Below are 20,829 nucleotides of genomic sequence, written 5' to 3'. Positions count from 1 at the left end.
TTTTCCTTGAATGCGAGAATTTTGCGTCCAGGAAATTTGCGCCCTACCACAAAAATAGGAAAAAATACGCTCGCAATATATTTGCACTGGGATGTTTGCGCCCTACCGCAAAAAGAGGGGAAAATGCGCCGGCTATATATGTGCACTGGGATGTTAGCGCCCTACAATTCAACTTATTTTTGTATTGTGTAAAGTAACTTCCACTCACACTTGAACTAGGCTTGCCTCTCATCGTCTCAGTGAGTTACTCCATCCGTTATAATATTCCGAACAAATGAAAAAAAATACAATTTTAGTTCACTAAAGGGCAATCCATACAAATACAATTTTTCATTATACTACAAAATTTACAATAAAAGTATAAATGACTGATATATAATTATTTATTAATATAATCAAAGAGTATAATTTAATCTACAAAAGGCTGTTTGGCTCTACCCAGATATCTCTGTTCGCAATCCTTGCGAGTTGTTTGGCTTTCTAGGACACAAAATATAGAAAATAAAATGTAAAGTGAATGTAAAATCAGTTCAGTAATATTATCAAGAAAACTATGTACAGTGTGTTTACTTGCTGGAATTACACTTTAAACACACAATTGCGTTCAGTCGTTCTTTCAGAAAAAATGTTCCGGGGGGCACACTTAGTATTCCGGAGGGGGTCACTGCTGGTACTATTCTATTTATTATTATATTATAGACGTATTATTTTGGTCTCCTCCGAGGGGGCACTTTGAGAGCTCTGGGGAGGCCAGTGTTCCCCCAAAATCATCTCTGGAAGAAGCAGTGATTGCGTTGATCCGTTGTGTTCTTTTGGCTTATATTGAAGTTTATTGTCCCCTTATATAGTCACAATGAAAATAAATCACAAATGGCATGGTTGTGGGGGGAGGATTGTTTATCCTGTAATGTCAGCCCTTCCGAGTAAATGCGTAAGCTCGAATAGGTTCTTTTATTTCGCAGGGCTCAAACTTCCCGGTGGAGGTACATTGCAGGCGCAATTTTCCCTGTTCTTGAGGTAGGGCGCAAATTTCCCAGACGCAAAATTCTCGACACCGTTCGAATGACCTCGGAAGACTATGTATTTTACAATACTTTTTATATTTTTTTTACTCGAGATTTCTTCATAGCTTCTTATTAAAATACTTACTAATATATCCTCATTTTATTGTCCTAACCAATCAATATGGGTATGTTGTCAGTAAAATATTTAGATTGATCGAGCCTCTGGTGTGTAACCACAGTATTTCATATAATCCCTCTATTAGAAATCTTGGCTAAACGAACCAATATATGTTGCCAATAAAATAGTTTAGAATGATTGAGCCCCTGGTAAATAACCACAGTATTTCGTGACAGTGCCTGACTCAGCTAATTCTTTACATTCTTTACCAAGCACACATTTTCTAAAGCGGAAAATGCTCTCTAAATACCTAAGCTCATTATTTTCAGCAGATGCACAAATTGGGTAACATTCTATCTACATGAATGTTATATATGTCGATTACTGGAAACCGTTTCTCGCTATCTATTACCATATTTACTATATAATGATTAACGTTAAAACCGGAAATGGTTGATTTGTACCGCTTCCGGTTTGAATATTACATTCATCAGGGAACTCGATTCTTAACTATTGACTCTGTACATCATGGCCAAAATTGATTGGTAATCCATCAGATAGTTCTTGAGACTGTTTGTTTCACTGACGAACAGAATGAATATATGGCTATAGAGTTTTGATAAACTAAATTCGTTAATGAGTGATGATGGAACAAATATAAGAAAGGGAACCAAGAGTAGGCCTACCACCGGAAAAATTTTCGAACACACAATTAGCCATCGAAAACCCACATGTCCTGGGTTAGAATACCATAGATGAAAACTCTACCACTGAGTCATCAATCACCCGCTTATTAGTTTTATTAATTATTATATTAATATAAATTAATGAATGCCTGCTTATGTTAATTATTGAACAATTACATTGTATACTTCGTAAAGTCAAAAATTTTAAATTTGTATTTACTGTACATACAGTGAGCGCAGAAAGTGTTCGTACACCTATGTTATTGAAACGAGAATGCCTGTGAAAAAGAAACAGAAAATTTAAGAAGTGTGATAACACACACAATACGAATACTGAAAACTAAGCTTTATGAATATATCAATAAAGAACCACGAAGACAAGTTTAATGGTCAGAAAGTAAATAAATTCCGTAGAAAGTGTATAGAGTAGACGCAAAAAGAGATCGTACACCTGACGTACGAATACAAAACAAAGATACCACAACTGGGGTTCACTAGTATTCACCTGATTATACACCTCTGTATAGCATGACGAATAACAGAATGAGTTTAGTTGTGAATAGGAGTGAAAAAATCTGCACGGTGGGCCGTCAAAATGGGAAGCAACCGAACAGAAACAAATAAGGAGACAAGAAAAGTAATTATTAAATTGCATAAGAAAGGTACGTATTTGAGAAAGATAGCAAACCTTGCAGACAGGCCTCGTTCAACAGTACAAACAATAATTGCGATGTATAATGTTTCTATCACTGTGTGAAAAAAAAAGGAAAACCAAGAGTGTTGAGTGAACAAGATAAACGTTACATTATTAGAGAAAGAAAAAAGGTTCCGAAAAGTAGTGCTGTGCAATTGGCAATGGATCTGGAAACCCGCGGTGTTAAAGTATCAGCCAGTACAGTGCGGAATATTTGCAGGGTATCATGATCGGATAGCCAGGAAAATGTTATGGGTGAACAAGACGAATCGTATAAAGAGACTAAAGTTTGAAAAAGAGTATAAAGATAAGGGATCAGGCTTCTTTCTGGAATAGAGTCATATTTTCGGACGAAAGTAAATTTAATCTTATCGAATCCAATGGGAGGCGTATGGTATGACGCAAGGTGAATACAGAGATGAATCCTCAAAATCTCGTCCCTAAAGTAAGACACGGAGGAGGGTCCGTGCTCGTCTGGGGTTGTATGAGTGCCTCAAGAGTGGGTCGTCTCCACTTTATCGATGGAGTGATGATCCACAAAGTGTATATTAACATATTAAAGGAAAATCTCCATACTAGTGCGCAGAAAACAATTTATTGTTCAGCAAGGCAACAACTCCAAACCTACATCGGAAAATACTCGATTGTGGCTACTCTATAATACCTTGAAACAGCTTCGCACACCTCCCCAATCCCCAGACATGAACCCCATAGAACATCTATGGTCTGTTCTGGAGACAAGAACCAGAAGGCACAGCTTCTCTACTAAAGAAGGCCTGAGAAAAGCTATTCAAGAAGAATGGGACATAATCAGTCCCGAAGCTACTAACTAACTAACTAACTCTATGGCCTATGGAGCCCGGAAGTTCAATGCCGCGTTCACAAAAGCTCTTCACTGACTTCTATAGTCCCGAAGCTACAGAACTACGAACTACTACAGGTGAAATCAATGCCACGAAGACTACAGACAATCATTAACGCACAGGGTAATCCCACAAAATATTAAATAACGTAATATACTTTATAAGCATTAATTCAATCATAAGTGTACGGTGACTTTTTGCGTTTACAAAAAAGGAATTCTCTCTTTTCTTCTGAGCAAATAGTGATTGTCTTTGTTTGGCCTTTCTCTTGTATATAGAAATAAAATGTATGAATGTGTAGTCTTAATTCTGGTTATATATATATTTTCCACCTCCCGTTCTCATGCTAGCTGTTTTCAATATAAAGTATGCATGGTGTACGAGCACTTTCTGCGCTCACTGTAGGTATGTTGACAATAAGCGAATGTTATTAGAATATTTGTTGAGATTTATTTTTCTTCACTGCCTTTCGCCTGGTTAAAAAGTAGTTTGCAGTGCTTTGGAGCAGCTGCAGGTGGGAACGCGATAATGTTTGAGACATACCGGCGACTTTTTTGTGTGTGAAAATAAGACCTTCCTCATAAAGCAGTAAATAACTGCAGTAGCAATTGTCTACGTAAGTGATAAAGACATATCCAACTACAAGAAACTAATACAGTATATATATTCATTGTGTTTCTCTTTTAACAGCTACTAGCTAGGGATGGCCAATTCCAGAATTTTTACTTTCTAGAATCCATAGAGTAAAATCGGAAAAATTCCGAATTTTTTCTAAATTCCGGATTTTTTCCGAATGTCGGAATTTATCTGAATTCCGGAATTTTTCTGAAATCCGGAATTTTTCTGAAATCCGGATTTTTTCCGAAATCCGGAATTTTTTCCGAAGTCCGGAATTTTTCTGAATTCCGGAATTTTTCCGAATTCCGGATTTTTTCTGAATTTCGGAATTTTTCCGAATTCCGGATTTTTTCTCAATTCCGGAATTTTTCCGAATTCCGGATTTTTCCGAATTCCGGAAAGTAAATTTTCCGATTCCGGAAAACAAAATTTCCGGAATCCGGATTCCGGAAAATTTTGGCCATCCTTAATATATATATATATATATATATATATATATATATATATGATTTTAAGACAAATTGCACTCAAATTTTGCCAAATATTGTATATGCACAAATACATTAAGGGGGCCCACATGAGTTTTTGGGGCTCGGGACTCCTCAGCCCCCAGGATAGGCGAACTTGTACTCATGTTTCGGTCACCGACCGACTTTATGAAGCGAATTTTATTCATTCTTAAGGAAAAAATCAACAATATAAAAACATAGTTATTTGATAGTAGAGTGCTAATTCTTATATGCAAGTTCATCCTGGATTCGTTACTTATGCGCCCAGGGGGAAGCCCAAGGAAATTAATACATGAAAACAAAATTTCTCTAAGTAAAAGTAATATAAATTCTCTATTGAATTCAACACGAGGATGCACAGACTTACGATGATAATTACGTTCATGAGCATTGTGATAATTTACCAATGTTATTATCGAACTACTTTACACATTGGCAATATTATTTCATCATATTCGCGCTTATTGTCGTTTTCTTTAGAAATGAAACACACTCGCAAATTGTTTATATTAGTCTGTGTGGACATTTTCGAATTGGCTGAAGCGTTTTGAGCACATGAGTTTACATTTAAACCAACAAATGAGCAGATGTGGTCTCACAGAAATGATAACAAACTAGTTATAGTGGCTTATTACTGAATAAAATAAAATGAAGTTTCTATTTTTATGTTCCACGAATATGTCCTGCAGGCAAAGGGAGACGGATGATTAATGAGAGTGAATGATTATAAAAGAATCGGTGGAATGGTCATGTAGAAGGAAACGTCTGAATCGCGAGAAAACCCACGGACAGACACAATGTTGTCCATCACAAATTCACATGGCTTGAATTTGAACCAGGTACCACTCACACTAGAGGTGAGCACTCCGCTATTGATCCACTGTGTCCTTTGATAATGAATGTTTGTGATCTATGTCATGATGAGTAATGAACACAATATTCTGTTCCAGTGAGTAAAACAATATGAGAGAAGTCAATCCACTGGAAGAAACTTAACAAAGGCTGAACGCTTGAAACGTTTGTTTTTATGTATGATTTTATTTATTTTACTTGCGGACCTCAGAACACAAAACACAATACTTTCACGATATAAACTTTTGCAAATGTGCTACCATATACCAAACATTAATCATCTGAGAGCTGAGGGCAGGCTTGTAGCCCCCCCAGAAATGTAGCGAGGCCTGTAGAAATTAGGGGGGTTAATGCAACCATATTATGGTTTATTTGCAAGCCTACCTTGAAAAGTTTAAGGGGCAGTAGAAAGTTAGGGGGCAGCCTCCCGGGGATACTGGCCTATATAAAGGGAAGAAGAATATAAATAAACTTATGTTTGTGTACTTAGAACACTATTTCGTGTGAGGTTATTGAAAAGTAAAAGCTGAAGTTTTAAAGGAACAACATACGTAATGCATAATGAGTTTCTGTCAATATTCCTCTTGTTCAGGCTCGAAAAATCCTGGACGCCAATTAGTCAAGCCGATTGGAAGTAGGAGTCTGGCTCATAAATAATTTAAATCAAAAATAAAATTATGAAGGACCATGTATGAAATTTAATTATTATGGTCCCTATGTTTGAGAACCGGCGCCTAGGTCAGAAGAAAAATTCTCGAGCACTTATCTTGTTTATGGTGGTCTTTCGGCAGCCTAACTATTTGTCTGAATCTATTCGCTATAGCTTCCTTCAGCTTCAAACCACCGCGGTGACCACAAAAGCATTTCTCTTGTAGAAATATATGAAAGTAAAGCGCTATATTATATGATTCTTGTAGCATTAAGATAAGAATACTTGTAGCAATCGGGTGGGGTGATGAAGAGTAAATAGTAGAAAAATTAAAGGGTGTATAGAATATGAATATTTTTCAAGGAATTAAGAGCTTTTGGTGCATAAAGTACTTATTTATAGCCGTAGCATAATAGCATGTAAATTGTCGACAAATCTTCGAAATAAAGGAAAGCTATATGATGGCCTATATATTCTAAATCTGCGCATGAACTAGTATAGTGCTTAGGCCCTAATATTTTTGGGGTAATACAATAGTAAAGTAATCCTCCTTAAGTGACTATAAACAAGCTAATGTTTTGAACGAACAGAAAATACGCTTTATTTAGGCGAGCCAGAGTAAGTAACGCTTTAGGTGAATGGTTAGCGTTGTGATTTGCCAATTTCCTGGCCCAGATTCGATTCCCGCCCGCTCCCTTTAGTCTTTTTAAAATGTTTCATTTACAAGGCTGAGCTCCAGTTGGATACTGCTAAGCGAAAGATAATCTCCAGTGAAGAAACTCAGTTAATTTCGTGCATTTTTAAATTGTTTGTTGACACTATATTCTCCGTCTTTTTATCTCAATGTTTAAATTTTTCCAAAAAAAATATATGAATCAGGAACCCTTGGTTATATTTGCAACCTTGCGGGAAATATGTTAATACGGATAAGTTCTCCAACTTGTTTGAGTGTTATTGAATTTTGTACTTTAATACTTACAAATAAATTACTGCATACCAATATTTAGCATTTTTCAAAACTCATTTAACAAATAATGAAATCGGACAATTTCTTCTTTCGAAGTATTATTGCGTATCAATCAGTAGCGCCGGAACCTAGGAGCTCAGGCCCTGTTAAACCCCCAGAATTTTCATTAGGGGTTGGGTTCTTCCATCCATATTTTTAATTCATTTGCAGTTAGAACCACTGTTAACAGTTTCAAAACTCAGCGCAAACCTTTGAGTTAGTTAAAAAATAACCTACCATATATACCACATAATCTGTCCATATATTATTTGATTCGCGGACATGTATAGTTATTTGAATTAAGTAAACTTGTTTATATAATCCCTCATTTGAGTTAATTACAGTATAAGATTATTTAAGTCCCCTCACTGTTATCTACTCATCGGTGCCTTTGGTATCCGTATATTTTTTTAAGTGGCTGTGTATAATTTTACGTGTGTATCATACAGACAAGAATTATTGTGAGTACAAGTATCCAAAGACTCCCTTTTGTCATTTCGTCAGCCAGCGTTTCGCTCCACTTTTGCACAAAAGCACTCTTTACGTTTTGAGCTTTTAACAGCTGGGGGCAACTTCATGCTGCTGTGCTAGCTACTACCAGCCGTAATTAATCTTGGAGCAGGCGTTAGTTGGGTTGCCTATCTCGGGGACTTTGTACATCAAGAATTTCTGTGGCCCACTGTACACGGTGAAATATGGTAGGGTTTCAAGATTCTCTTTAATGCAGCTACCAATTCTTCTAACGTGACAATGTAGCTTAGTAATGACCCATTATATGTGAAGCACTAGCGGTGAGATATGTGCCACTAACAAGCACTAATGAAGCATTAATGTCGGATGTAATATAATTGTGGTCTGTGAAGGTTTCGTGCGTTGCATGTTGGCATGAAATTAACAGGAGGAAATTGCTTTGTGTTTTAAAATGTAGCCGTTATCTATTGTGCACCGAGGGTGGTATATGCAGCACTAACGAGCACTGAAGAAGCACTAATGAAAGGTGTAATAAACATTATGTTATTCCGTAGATTTCGTCGCTGGTATGCTGGAATGAAGTTAGAAGGCCAATAATTGCTTTCTTAAAGAAATGCAACCGATATATGTGGAGTACTAACGATGGGATATGCAGCACTAGCGAACACGAAATATGGGATGTGCAACAATAACGAGCACTGTCTAAGAACTAGTGACAGATATAATCAAACATGCGGTCTGCCGTAGATTTCGTCCCTGCTATGCCTGCACCAAATTAGCAGGCCAAAGAAACGTTTTTTTTTTAAAGAATGTAACCGTTATCTGTGGAGCACAAACGGTTGGATATGCGGCACTAACGACGCACTAATAAAAATTGTGGTGTGCCGTAGATTTCGCTCCTGGTCTCCCTGTATCAAGCTAGGAGGTCAATACTGAATTTTTAAGAAATGTAGCTGTTATTTGTGAAGCACTAACAATGGGATATCTTTACAGTACTAATGACGAAATGTGCAGCACTGACGATCGGATGTGCTGCTAACGAGCACTGACGAAGTACTAGTGACAGATGTATTCAAACTTGTGGGTTGTCGTCCGTTTCGTCCCTCAACTGCTGGCATGAAGTTACTAAGTAAATAATGGTTTTCTTCAAGAATGTAGCCGTTATCTGTGGAGCAAAAACAGTTGATATGCGGCACTGATGCCCAGTGTAATCAAAATTGTGGTCCCCTGTAAGTTTCGTTCCTTGAGTGTTGGTATGAAATTAGGAGCGGAAAATCAATTTCTTTTAAACATAGCCATTATCACTGGAGCACTAACGATGGGATATGTAGCACTAACGAAGCACTAATGAAGAGTGTAATAAAAATTGTAGTCTACCGTAGATTTCGTCCCTGGTATGCTGGCATGAAAATAGCACACGGATAGCTGTTTTCTTGAAGAACGTAGCCGTTATCTGTGGAGCAGTAACAATGAAATATACAGCACTAATGACCACTAACGAAGTACTAGTGACAAGTGTAATAAAAGTTGTGGTCTGCCGCAGACTTCGTCCCTGGTGTGCTATCATGAAGTTAGCAGGACAAGAATAGCTTTCTTGAAAAATGCATTTGCTATCTTTGAAGCATTAACGGTGCCAGATATGACACTAACGAGAACAAACGAAGTACTAATCACGGTGTAATCGAAAGTGTAATCTGTCGTAGATTTCGTCCGTGATCTGCTGGCATTAGGTTGCAAGTGTTTTTTTTTTCATATAGCCAATATTTATGGAGCACTAACGATATGATATGCGGCAGTAACGAATACTGACAAAGCACTAATGACAGGTGCCATCAGTGCCGTACCCAAAATCCTCGGGGCCCCGGTGCAAGAGGATATTTAGGGACCCGCACAAACGAACTTATTTTTCGATATAATAGTAAGTAAAAGCAGCAAACACAATATTCACACACACACACACACACACACATATATATATATATATATATATATATATATATATATATATATATATATATATATATATATATATATATTCCTCGAATAACTTAAGATAGAAAGGGTAACTTACATACTACAGCATTTTGTAATTTACCATAATTTTATAGAGATTTTAAAAGAAAGCACAGTACCGTATCCATCGTCTTTTCAGTATTAATCAAAATGAAAAAAAAAGTATTAGTCACATTTATAAGAGAAAACAAAAAATACATGAAATAATGTTATTTATAGTGTATCATGGTTATACACATGTTATTTACAGAAAAGACCATCATAATTAAGAAATAAAAAGGGGACATCTGGGATGCTGCACAATGCTGAAACAATTTCAAAATAAACTTATTGTAATGGATTCAAATAGTCAAACATTCAAAGTATCATACAATAGTCCGTACAACAAAAATTTAATGTCTTTTCAAAAATCTTTTCCTCTTAGCATTAGCATAAGCAAAATCTGAAACAATCTTGTCTATGTTTGGTCTTCAAGCTTGTTTTCGTTCTACATTTAATATTAGGGATAGGCACGAGTCGCGCTAAAACTCGACTTGACTCGAATTCGAGTCGAGTTTCGAGCCTAGTCAAAGGTAATTTTCTCAAATCGATTTCATAAATGGCTCGCTCGTTCTTCTCGTTTTAACTTGATTTGAAATCATGGTCTGATTAGAGTGGAAAGCGAAAGCCATGAGAAACGTAAGAAGTAATGTGGAATACTTTTAGTGTTGCTCACAAGGACTGCTCGCATCTCGTCCCGTCTCGATAACGAGACAAAATTATTTATAACGAGACAGCCTCAAATGTCGTGAGGACCAATACAGGTACTGTAGTTCTGATAATCAAGGCTGAGACCTGCATGGTCGAATTTTTGAGCCCAAGCAGAAGCCCAGCTCGAGTAGTGATGTCAACCGGTTTGGCTCGGTTGAACTGAGCGAACAGTTCGAGCCGACTCGTTTGGGATGAGCCACCGACACAGCTCAATTGAACAGATGACTGGTTTGAGCTGGCTCTGTTGGGATGAGCCATCGACTGTGCTCAATTGAGTCTATGGCTCGAGACGGCTTGGTTGGAGTGAGCCATCAATTTGGTTTGGCTCAGGTGAGCCATCGACTTGATTGGGTGGGCTGTTGGCTCGGCTCATTTCTCGGTTCTGTTTGATAGTAAATGAGCTGGAGCCGAACCGTTGAAAACCCTAAACCTGAGCCGAGCAGTTTTGCACATATTTGGCAGGCGCCCTATAATATTTAACAATTTTTGGCTCGAGCGTGAATCCTTGCTCCTACAGCCTTTGTGTTATTATAATAATAATAATAATAATAATAATAATAATAATAATAATAATAATAATAATAATAATAATAACTTTATTTTCAGTGTCGTGAACAGCTCATTGGCAAAATTACAGCACTATGTTAAGACCATTATACAATCATTTAAAACAGACCATAAAATTTGTGATACAGAATGAATATTAGTAGGTTAAGACCCTTGTCAGAAGTTATGGGCGCGGTGGCTCAGTGGTAGAGCGTTCACCTCTGGTGATTGGGGTCCCGGGTTCGATCCCAGCCCCCGCCAAGTGAACTTTGTGGTGGACAAACACCGTGCTCGTGGGTTTTCCCGGGGTTCTCCCGTTTCCTCCCACTTTATTCATTCCACCATTTCACTCATCTCTCATCTTCACCGTCTCCTTTAGCCTAACCGGCATAACCGTGGGACGTAAAACTCAAAGATTTTATTTCATTTCCTTGTCAGAAGTCTAATATATTCACATTACAAGATTTAACCTGATTATAAAACAAGATTAAAATAGATACAGTCAATATTATAAAATACTATTAACAGAACTATAATAATAATAATAATAATATTAACAATTACTAGTAGCTACGGATACTGCTAGTAGTAAAAGTATCATTGATAATAATTATATTGTCTTTCCTGGATACTTGAAGAGAGTACTTGAAACTACACACATAATTTGGCTTGTTTTGGCTTGATTCTCTTTGAAACTCGACCAGAATTCGAGTCGAGTTTCGAGTCGAACTGGAGGAATTTTTTCGAGTCGAGCTCAAAGATGTTTGTTTCGAGTCTAGTCGAGCTCCAAAGAAAACTCGCTCGAATTTGCTCGTGCTCATCCCTACTTAATATAGCAACATTTGTTAACTTTTGTTGTGAGGTACTACATCTCAAGTAGTTTTTATAAGCTTTAATTTCGAGAACGAGCGTTCAACAGAAGCCACACTTACTGGTATTGTTTTAATAAATTACACATGCGGTAAGCACATCAGGAAAAGACGTAGAATTCCCATTTTCCACTAAGAATAAAGTTGTTTCAGAATTGTTATTTCCCGAGGTTACCTATTTCAGCCCTATTTGCCGTGGAAAACCTGGGCTTACATTACTACTGTACTTTGTAGCTAAGTCATATCCAGTTTTTTAAGCGTCTTCCTCAGATACACACAACAAACAATGTTGCTATAGAGAGAAAATAAAAGTCATTTAGCACTTCAGTCATTCCGTGGAAACAGGTGCTAAGTTGTGTCACAATACTATCTAGAATAGGGTAAAATACAGAGACATCTCTTGAAATGTTTCTGAAGTACTCAATTTCGAGCACAGGTCTTTTGTGTATGTTACGAGTTCGTAATGCTATCCCCGAAGATCTTTCATTTGCTGAAGTGATTTCTTCAGATTTTTCTCTGCTATTTGCAGACCAATATCAGAAGACTGCAAACTTTTGGAAGTTACACATGGACATTAGGACTTTTGATCAATTCCCATTAAATCACATTCATCTTCGAATTTTTCCAAGAAAGTACTGGCTGGAATGCCACATGTTTTACCACTAAATTTAGTCAATGACCAAATCTCACTAAATCTAAAATGACTAATCTTACGAGTGTGTTTACAACGATTGGAGTTTACATGAATATTTCTATTACCGTGATGCGAATGATTTCTTCTCCCATCTATCGAAATGCTAGATTCGCTGTCATCCTTCATTGAATTTCCTTCGGAAGAACCCCCCCACATCCACTGCTACTTCAGGTTGATATGTTATTTGTTCAGTATTGACAACTGGAACCGGATCACGGTTTAAAGTATTAAACTTTTCTTTAATAGTGTTTATCTCTTCTTGCAATTTTTTAATTTGACTACTGTGTTCGTTCACTGTGGTTTCGACAACTACTACAGAATTTTGCAAATCCGTAAATCGGTGCAGAATTTGCTCCATTTTAATATCGGTTCGTTCCAACTTATGATTTATTTGTTAATCTATTTGCTTAAACTTGGCATCCATATTTTGTTGTATTTGTTCCAGCTTGTTATCCATCTGCTTCTGTTGCTGCGGCATTTGTTGACCCATTTGTTCTATTTGGTGATATTGCTGCGATATTTTCTGATCCATTTGTTCCATTTGTTGAGACATTTGCTCTATCTGAGTATCCATTTTATGCTGTTGTTGAGATATTTGCTGACCAATCTGTCTTATAAGATCAGCTACGTTATAACAAACATTTTTTATTATATTTTAGCCCACAGTCCGTGTAATTCTTAAAACATATCAACACGGTCAAATCACATTAACTTAGCCAAGACAACTTGTATCACTATTACCTTTTTATTATCAAGATTCCATTAATTATTTATTTTCTTTTTCAGTTGTTCGGCAATTCAAAACCTGCTATGTGACATTTTCGGCCGTTTCGAGATAATAGTATTATCTAGTGCAGCTTTTAGACTCTTTAAGACTCTCTAATTTATTATTACTTGAGAAGGTATCTAGTTACTTGCAGCATCAAATATTACTTATAACATCACTTTTATAAAGCGAAAAATCTAACCAGGATACAGTTTTTCGTTTCTCCTGAAAAATTTATAAAAATGCACATAGCAGGTTTTGAATTGCCGACGACGCTTCTTCTACACGACAGATTGTGTATTTTTATGTACCGTTATCCTAAAACCAAAATTTTAAAAAATGAAGTAATCCAGTGCACCAATGCATTAATACACGATATCGTTGTAAGATGACCGCTAACTTTCTTTATAAAGTTTTTACTATTGACAAGAAAACGTCGTTTAGTTTCTAGTTATACTATACATATACATTTTGCGTGGGTGAGGATGTTTACTGAACACACTCAAATACACTCAGACTTCAGAGTCTAAATTGTAAAGTTCATGTTTTAACTATTTATTTCATTAATCCTAGCAATAAAATAATGTAATATATGAATTCTAAGAAAGATGATTAGCGTTGAAAACTTATCCAAACTTTCTGAGATGAACGCATTAGTGATAGAAGATAAAACAGTACTAGAAGGAAAACGAAAATAAAAAATAGAGAATAAAATAAACATAAAAAAGAAGTAAGGGGAAATACGTAGAATTAAATAGAGTAGCGAACGATGTGTTCCATTAAAATATTGTCTGGGTCCCTGCTCAAAGTATTAAACAAAAATTTACATCATCCATGAACTAACAACGTAAAATTAGAAACCAGTGATGTAAATAAAAAGATATGTGTACTAATAAAAAAATAAAAAAAGGAAAGCGCTCTATCGTGTCCTTTTTTGATTAGACATGAGGAGGAGGAGAAAGAGAAGGACAAAAATCAAGAAATCAGTTCATATGTGAAAAAGTGAGAGGGGTAGGGAGCAAGAGACAGGTATCAAACCCCTCCCAGCTCATGAGTTCGCTTTGAACATCAGAGATTATTTGCGTAAACTCAATAGCTAGGAAGGTTATGCTTCTCTTTAGATGCTTCTCCTCTTGGTGCTATAATTTATTCAAGTGCTGGAGTAAATAATGTTTATATCAGAGCAAACGGCAATTGGTTTGCTCAAGGCTACCGTCCCAGCCCACATTTTTTCTCTCTCTTTTAAAAATTCAAATTTACGCCGAATGTTTGTAGAATGAGAACGTTCAAGGCTCAGAGGATGTTTTTTAAACAACTTAAATATTATTGCAACAATATTTTCCGTTTTAAAATAAACAGCAGAGTTGGTTATTAACCGTTGAACTTCACAATTCTTTTTGAATAAAAAAAAAGAAAGAACAACATTAAGAAAAGAAAAAAACAAAGGCGCACGTTAAAATAAACTTCACACTAAAATAAATACAGTACTTATCATTTATCTTATGGATTTCATATTCATATGAATATCAATAATTGGTGAAGATGCGGAAAGGCAATCTGCTTTGTTGTTTAGAAGTGTGTTGGGTTTCTCAACACGTTGAATTTCCTGCAATAGTCTAGCAATATTTCATTTAGCTGCATGTGTATATTGTCCGTATAAGAGGTGAATTTAGAAAAAAAATATTATATCTGTGTTGATTCTTTTATATTTGCAAAATGCACAATATGAGCGGTATCTAATGATTTTTCCCACAATATAATTATTTAAAATACATTATTATTATTATTATTATTATTATTATTATTATTATTATTATTATTATTATTATTATTATTATTATTATTATCATTATCATTATTATATTTACGTTCATTTTTCAGTTCTTGTCATATAGCACCGTGATATTAACTTGCAGCTCGATTTCGATCAACACACTTACAGCGGTTTAATGCGTGGATGCATAAGTTCTACACTAATCGCACTAAGAACGCAAGTCGATGGTTTTCTGAATAAAGTGTTCATGAAAATGTGTCGAACCAAAACAATGAGTTTTGTGCTTTGTGTGCTTATTCAGCATCGAACTTATGAATTAAGATACCTATTGCGTATTCCCGTGGGCCCCAAACCACGATAGAGGCTGGAATTCAGTGTACTTGGTGGGTGAATAGATTATTATGCGATGTCAAGTATCACAATATTTGTCGTTTCCCCCTACATTGTCTCGCCTTGAAGATAGCTGGACAACAGAATCGCGTCACTGACCACACTACAGGAAAAAGAAAGCAAATGAACGGAGAAAGTCACATTATATATATCTTCAAGCTAGCTGCATGTCCTCAAATGTCAAAACTTTCCACCTGTATAATTTAATAAGTCAGCTTCTCTGTGGACGGATCATTCATTCACATAATTGTAATTAGGAAGCCATTAGGTAATATATTTTAGGATAATAGAAAAACAAAACAAGAAGATGACTCAAAGAATCTTAAAAGTGACCAAGTAGCTGCCGTACATGGTTTCTGTGCACGAAGTTTCCAATTTGATCCCACGTCGTTCCAATTTCAATTCAAATTAAAGTGTTGATATCAGTGTTGAATATATCAGTGTTGAAAACTGAAGTTAAAGTTTGAACATGTAAATGCATTTTAAGGATATACGTGTACGTACACTTCTGTTCATAGAAACCGACACGGGGAAATAATGTTTAAAAAAATACCCTAGATCCTTACGTTCCTCACACCTGCGCTTACAGGAAGTTATATTTTCCTTCCATTCTGCTACACAGTAACATGATCATTTGAACAGAGATATTGACTACCTGGACGTTGCTGTCAAGTAAGTATGTAATCGTCATATATGAGAAGGTCATAAAATATTACAGAAAAAAAAAAGAAAAATGGAATTAAAATTTGACTTACTGCATGATACAGAATTCACGCTTCTGCAGGATGTAGATCACCAAGGTAATAGCGTAGACAGATGAACAACGGCCAGAGCAAAGTTTTCTTGGTGTAGTGGTTATATCATAACGGAGTTGCATTTAGAACGTTGTGTGAAGATGGTTTCATATCCTGTTTGCAGAAGATCATTAAAAAAAAGAATCAGCCTTCCACAGCAACGAATATGGATGTAAGATATCCCTGACAGCACAATTACATAGCAGGCATGTGTGTATAATGTTCCCTCAGGTTCATGGGAATGTGCCCAGTATGTGCCTTATGTACCTATGAGAGAGAAATCACATGAATGGCAAGTGATACTCACAGTCTATGTGCGCCCCTAGGCACATGTCTGACATGTACCTGGGGAAATTACCTAGTATGTTCTTCCCCATGCCGTAGGCGAACATTACTTCCCCAAAATATGTTAAATCGCCTTTATGCGTAATTTGTTTACATTAAGGCGAGTCTGAAAACCACATAAAAAAAGTATTTAAAGAAGAAGTAACCGGGGGTGGGCACGAACCACCCACCCTTTAATTACTAGGCGCATGCCTTTCCGATTTGGCTACGGAGGTGATGATGAAAGATTTTGTGACCATGTATACTCGACGATAACCGTTTGGGATCAGATAAAATCCGCTTGCCATGCAATTTTGTAACAAACTGACTCGCGTCTCTTTACTTTCATTCATGATTCTTCCATATTCACTTTCAAATGATCGGCGAGAGTTGGCATCTAAAAACTACAATTCTTTATCCCTAACTACGTAAATAATAAACAGTTCACATATATATGAAAGGTTCATCTTAATTTTTATTCATCACTTATGTAATTTCTTTCTTGTAAATTCATCTCCCAAATTTGATGCATTTGTTGCTTCTTTTTTCTAAGCGATTGTGTACTAGGACAGAAATTGGAGCAGAAAGAGCGAGAAACCGTTGCATGTTACTGCGTATGAGCAAATGCATCGTGCGTCGCTGAAGATATCAATTATGTCGTAAGTATTTGAAAAAGTACGCACATAAAGGAAGAACCTTGAACATGAAAGATATATGTCCTAAGTAACGATATAAAAACAAATGAATATCACTGTGAAACTAAGTCAGGTATTTAAATGCTCATTTGTGGTACATAATCGCAAATATCAATTAGGTGTAACAAGCATCTAAAACTTTAGGTAGCTGAAGTACATACTTAGCACCATACATACTAAGTGTCGGATACCTAAAAAGTAGCTGGGACACTTAGATGGCACATGCCTAGCACATCTTGTGCTGTTAGGGATACAGGGTGTTTCAAATCAACGCCGACAATATTTGGGAGATGATTCCTCACACCAAGATAAAACAAAAAGTATAGACCAACCTGGGTGTACAAATGCTTCCTTTTGGAGTTATAGGATGCCGAAAACATGAAAAAGTAAACCTTAAAGGTGCATATCTCCAAAACTATGGGACCTACCGTAGTCGGGTCAAGACTTCGTTTAGGATCTAATATGTGCCTTATTCAAAAATCCATGTTTCAGAATCCTAATGTACTTAGGCAACGATTTTTATACAGGGAGTTTGGCTACTGGCATATAATTTGAAGTACTCACCAACTACCTCTACAAAGTTGACAAGGAAGTACTACAGTATTCTGAAACTTCATTTTCTCATGTTTTCGGCAGCCTATAACTCCGAAAGGAAGGATTTGTGCACCAGGTTGGTCTATACTTTTTGTCTTACCTTGGTGTGGGGAATCACCTCCCAAACGTTGTCGGTGTTGTTTTGAAACACTCTGTATATGGATATAGCATATGACATCATATATATTAAACTAAATCATAAAGCCTTCTCTTTTTGTCTTTAACATATACACTTGAGCTGAAAGTAACACATAAAGGTAACCAAAAAAAAAAAAAATCTGTCACTTTTGTGGAACTCTGTGTTCAATTGATCCTGACACCATGAGTTGAACACCAATGGAGATAAGGAGAAGATCAGTTGTTGATGTTTGCATATCCAACATATTACCGGGTTATGGCAGTTCAGCTACACCGTGAACTTGCGTAAGGACAAACTGTACATGAAACCTCCAAAGAGCATCGTAAGAGCGTGTATTCTATACGAGTTCAAACTGGGGTCAAACGCCACTGCAGCGGTTGTTTAACAAGTTTAAGGACGGTGGTGAAACACTCGAATACGCACCACATGCCGGAAGATCAACACATGTACAAAATGAAGATCTTCAGCCAGCAATTGAGAAGAACAATGGCCAGACATGTGACGAACTGGAACTACAATTCAGTGAGTGGAGAAACCATTCGGCAGCACCGTTATCAACTTGGGAAGAACTACAATTTGAGTCGATGGATCTCACATAATTTGACTCTGGGCCAGAAGGCAACGCGAGCAGACATCTCTGTTTCTTTGCTGTCTCGTCTGAGGAAGCAACCATTTCTGGACAGGGTGTTGACATGAGATCAGAAGTTGGTCCTGTACGATGATCCAGGACGAATTCATCATTAGTTATCATCCCATGAACTTGTTCCAAAACAGCCGAAACCATCACTGCACAAGAAGAAGATCCTCCTGTGTATTTGATGAACTGCTCGCGGCATCGTGTATCGGGAACTGTTAGTAGCTGCTCAGAGCAATGTAGCTTTGTACTGTCAGCAGTTGAGCTGTGTTCAAGAAAAACTCAAAACTTTGGAGCCAGCACTTCTGAATCACAAAGGGGTCCGCCTGTTACAGGACAGCGCTAAACCTTTTATGGCTAGGATGACCCAGGACACCATTCTACTCCTTGGATGGGAAACATTATTGCATCCACCATTTTCCCCAGACATTACACCCTCCGATTATTACCTGGTCCATTCATTCGATAATCACCTTGGAGGACGCCAGTTCAAATCCTTAATAGAAGTGTGAAATACACTTGATTCATTCTTCGTTTTACGGCTCACCAAGCTCTACCGCGATGGGATCATGACCTTCCAGAACGTTGGCAGAAGGCCGTTGATTCTAATGGGTAGTATTTTTGATCTTCCAGGAACGCCTCAGGTGACATATCGATGTTCGAAGGTGGTGGGTGAAAAAACGAGAAAACTTTCTTGGTTGCCTTTATAGAAAGTATTCATGTAGTTTTTTAGTATTTCGCGCAAAGTGAATCATTATGTAAGAAAATAAACGGTGAATGTTATTTCTATAATTTCAACCACAAACAATAGGAATAATCTGGTTAGCCTGTAGAAAATTCATAGTCTGTTTCAAATGCGAGAACAAATTTATCTTGTAAAGTATGTTCCAAATGGAATAGTTTCGAAAGTAATGTAACAGGTTGATTCTATCGAAATAGTATAATTATAGACACCAATGAATATCATAGTGAATTAAAGAAAATAATCACAGAATCAGACAAGGTAGAAAAAGTAACGGAAAAATCACTAATATGAATTATGTTTACTACTTTGAGGTATAATCAAGTGGCTAGAGTATCGAGTTGGTAAGCCGCAGATGAAGGTTGGGTTCTTATCCCCCTGTACTATTCGTTTTACGTTTTGTTTGGCCATTCTATTAAAACATTATTGTAGAACAATTGAGAACTTCATATGTATGTGAGATATTGTCAACTGTTAATATCAAGTGAATAGTGTTTGACTAAAGCAATGCCTAGAGAGAGTGGTAAACTATGAAGAAAAATAAGAAAATATGAAAATCCAAACTTCAAAATACGAAAACATATTCAATTTAATTATATACTCTCTAGAAGATAAACTAGTATGTTTACACTATTATCTCAATAAAAGCAGAACTTAATAAATTTAAATGAAATTTCTAGCTCGGTGTCCCACGATTATGCTCTTTGGGATAAAGAAGAAGAATTATTAATGAAAATTAGCAATTAATAATTCGTGCATCGGGAATGTGGGAAGAAACGTGAAAAACCCGAAAAAGCCATCGGACACGATGTTGTCCACCACATACACGCGCAGACGGAGATCGAATCAGAAACATCTCTCACCAGAGGGGAGTGTCTTATCACTAAGTTATTCTGTCTTCTTTACAATTAGCGATTACCGTTGTATATACAAGATCATTCTGTAACTTCGTCCAGTGCCTATGAATCAGAAACGGCTGGAGATAAAAGATTGCAACCAAAATGAAGTAAGCAGAATGCCAGGGAGTTGATTAAGTGGATGACTTTGCTTGCCTCTTCGGACCCTTTAACAGGGGACCCTGGGGGTTAGACGAAACTTTCATTACATTAATATGGATCATGTAGTGACTGCTTATTTCCCTACAAAATCACTTCCATTTCCATTGAGCGAAATACTAGAATATTAAGTGGTTATTACACTGTGCAACAAATTTTAACTGTTGCTCTGTCCTGCAAATGAAATTATATGATTTTAACTAAATGACAGGTGCTGAATTCATTGGTGGAAACCAAAATGTTCCATCACGTCACATTTATGTTGGGCAGACCAGAACACATTTTCGAAATGTGCATATTTAAGTATATTTACCACCTAATGTAGGGTGGGAAGGCGTATTATACTAACACTAAATTTTGTTGACTTACACTTTAAAATCATTTCTTTGGTTGCTTACGCTTTTAGAAATCTGGGATCCCTCTGACGATAGACCAACAATATTCATCAAGATACTTTCAGTCCATTTTCTACTGCAACGCTTTTCAAATGTGAAAATGCTCTGATGAAATCGTTCTCCATGTTCATCACTTAGTACGCCGAAGCTTTGAGGGAAAAGGTCTAAATGTGAGTGCAAAAAGT

Source organism: Thermobia domestica, chromosome 6 (genome assembly GCF_964235325.1).
Source record: "Thermobia domestica chromosome 6, izTheDome1.hap1.1, whole genome shotgun sequence".
In the NCBI taxonomy this organism is placed as follows: Eukaryota; Metazoa; Arthropoda; class Insecta; order Zygentoma; family Lepismatidae; genus Thermobia; species Thermobia domestica.
This window is presented reverse-complemented; position numbering follows the sequence as displayed.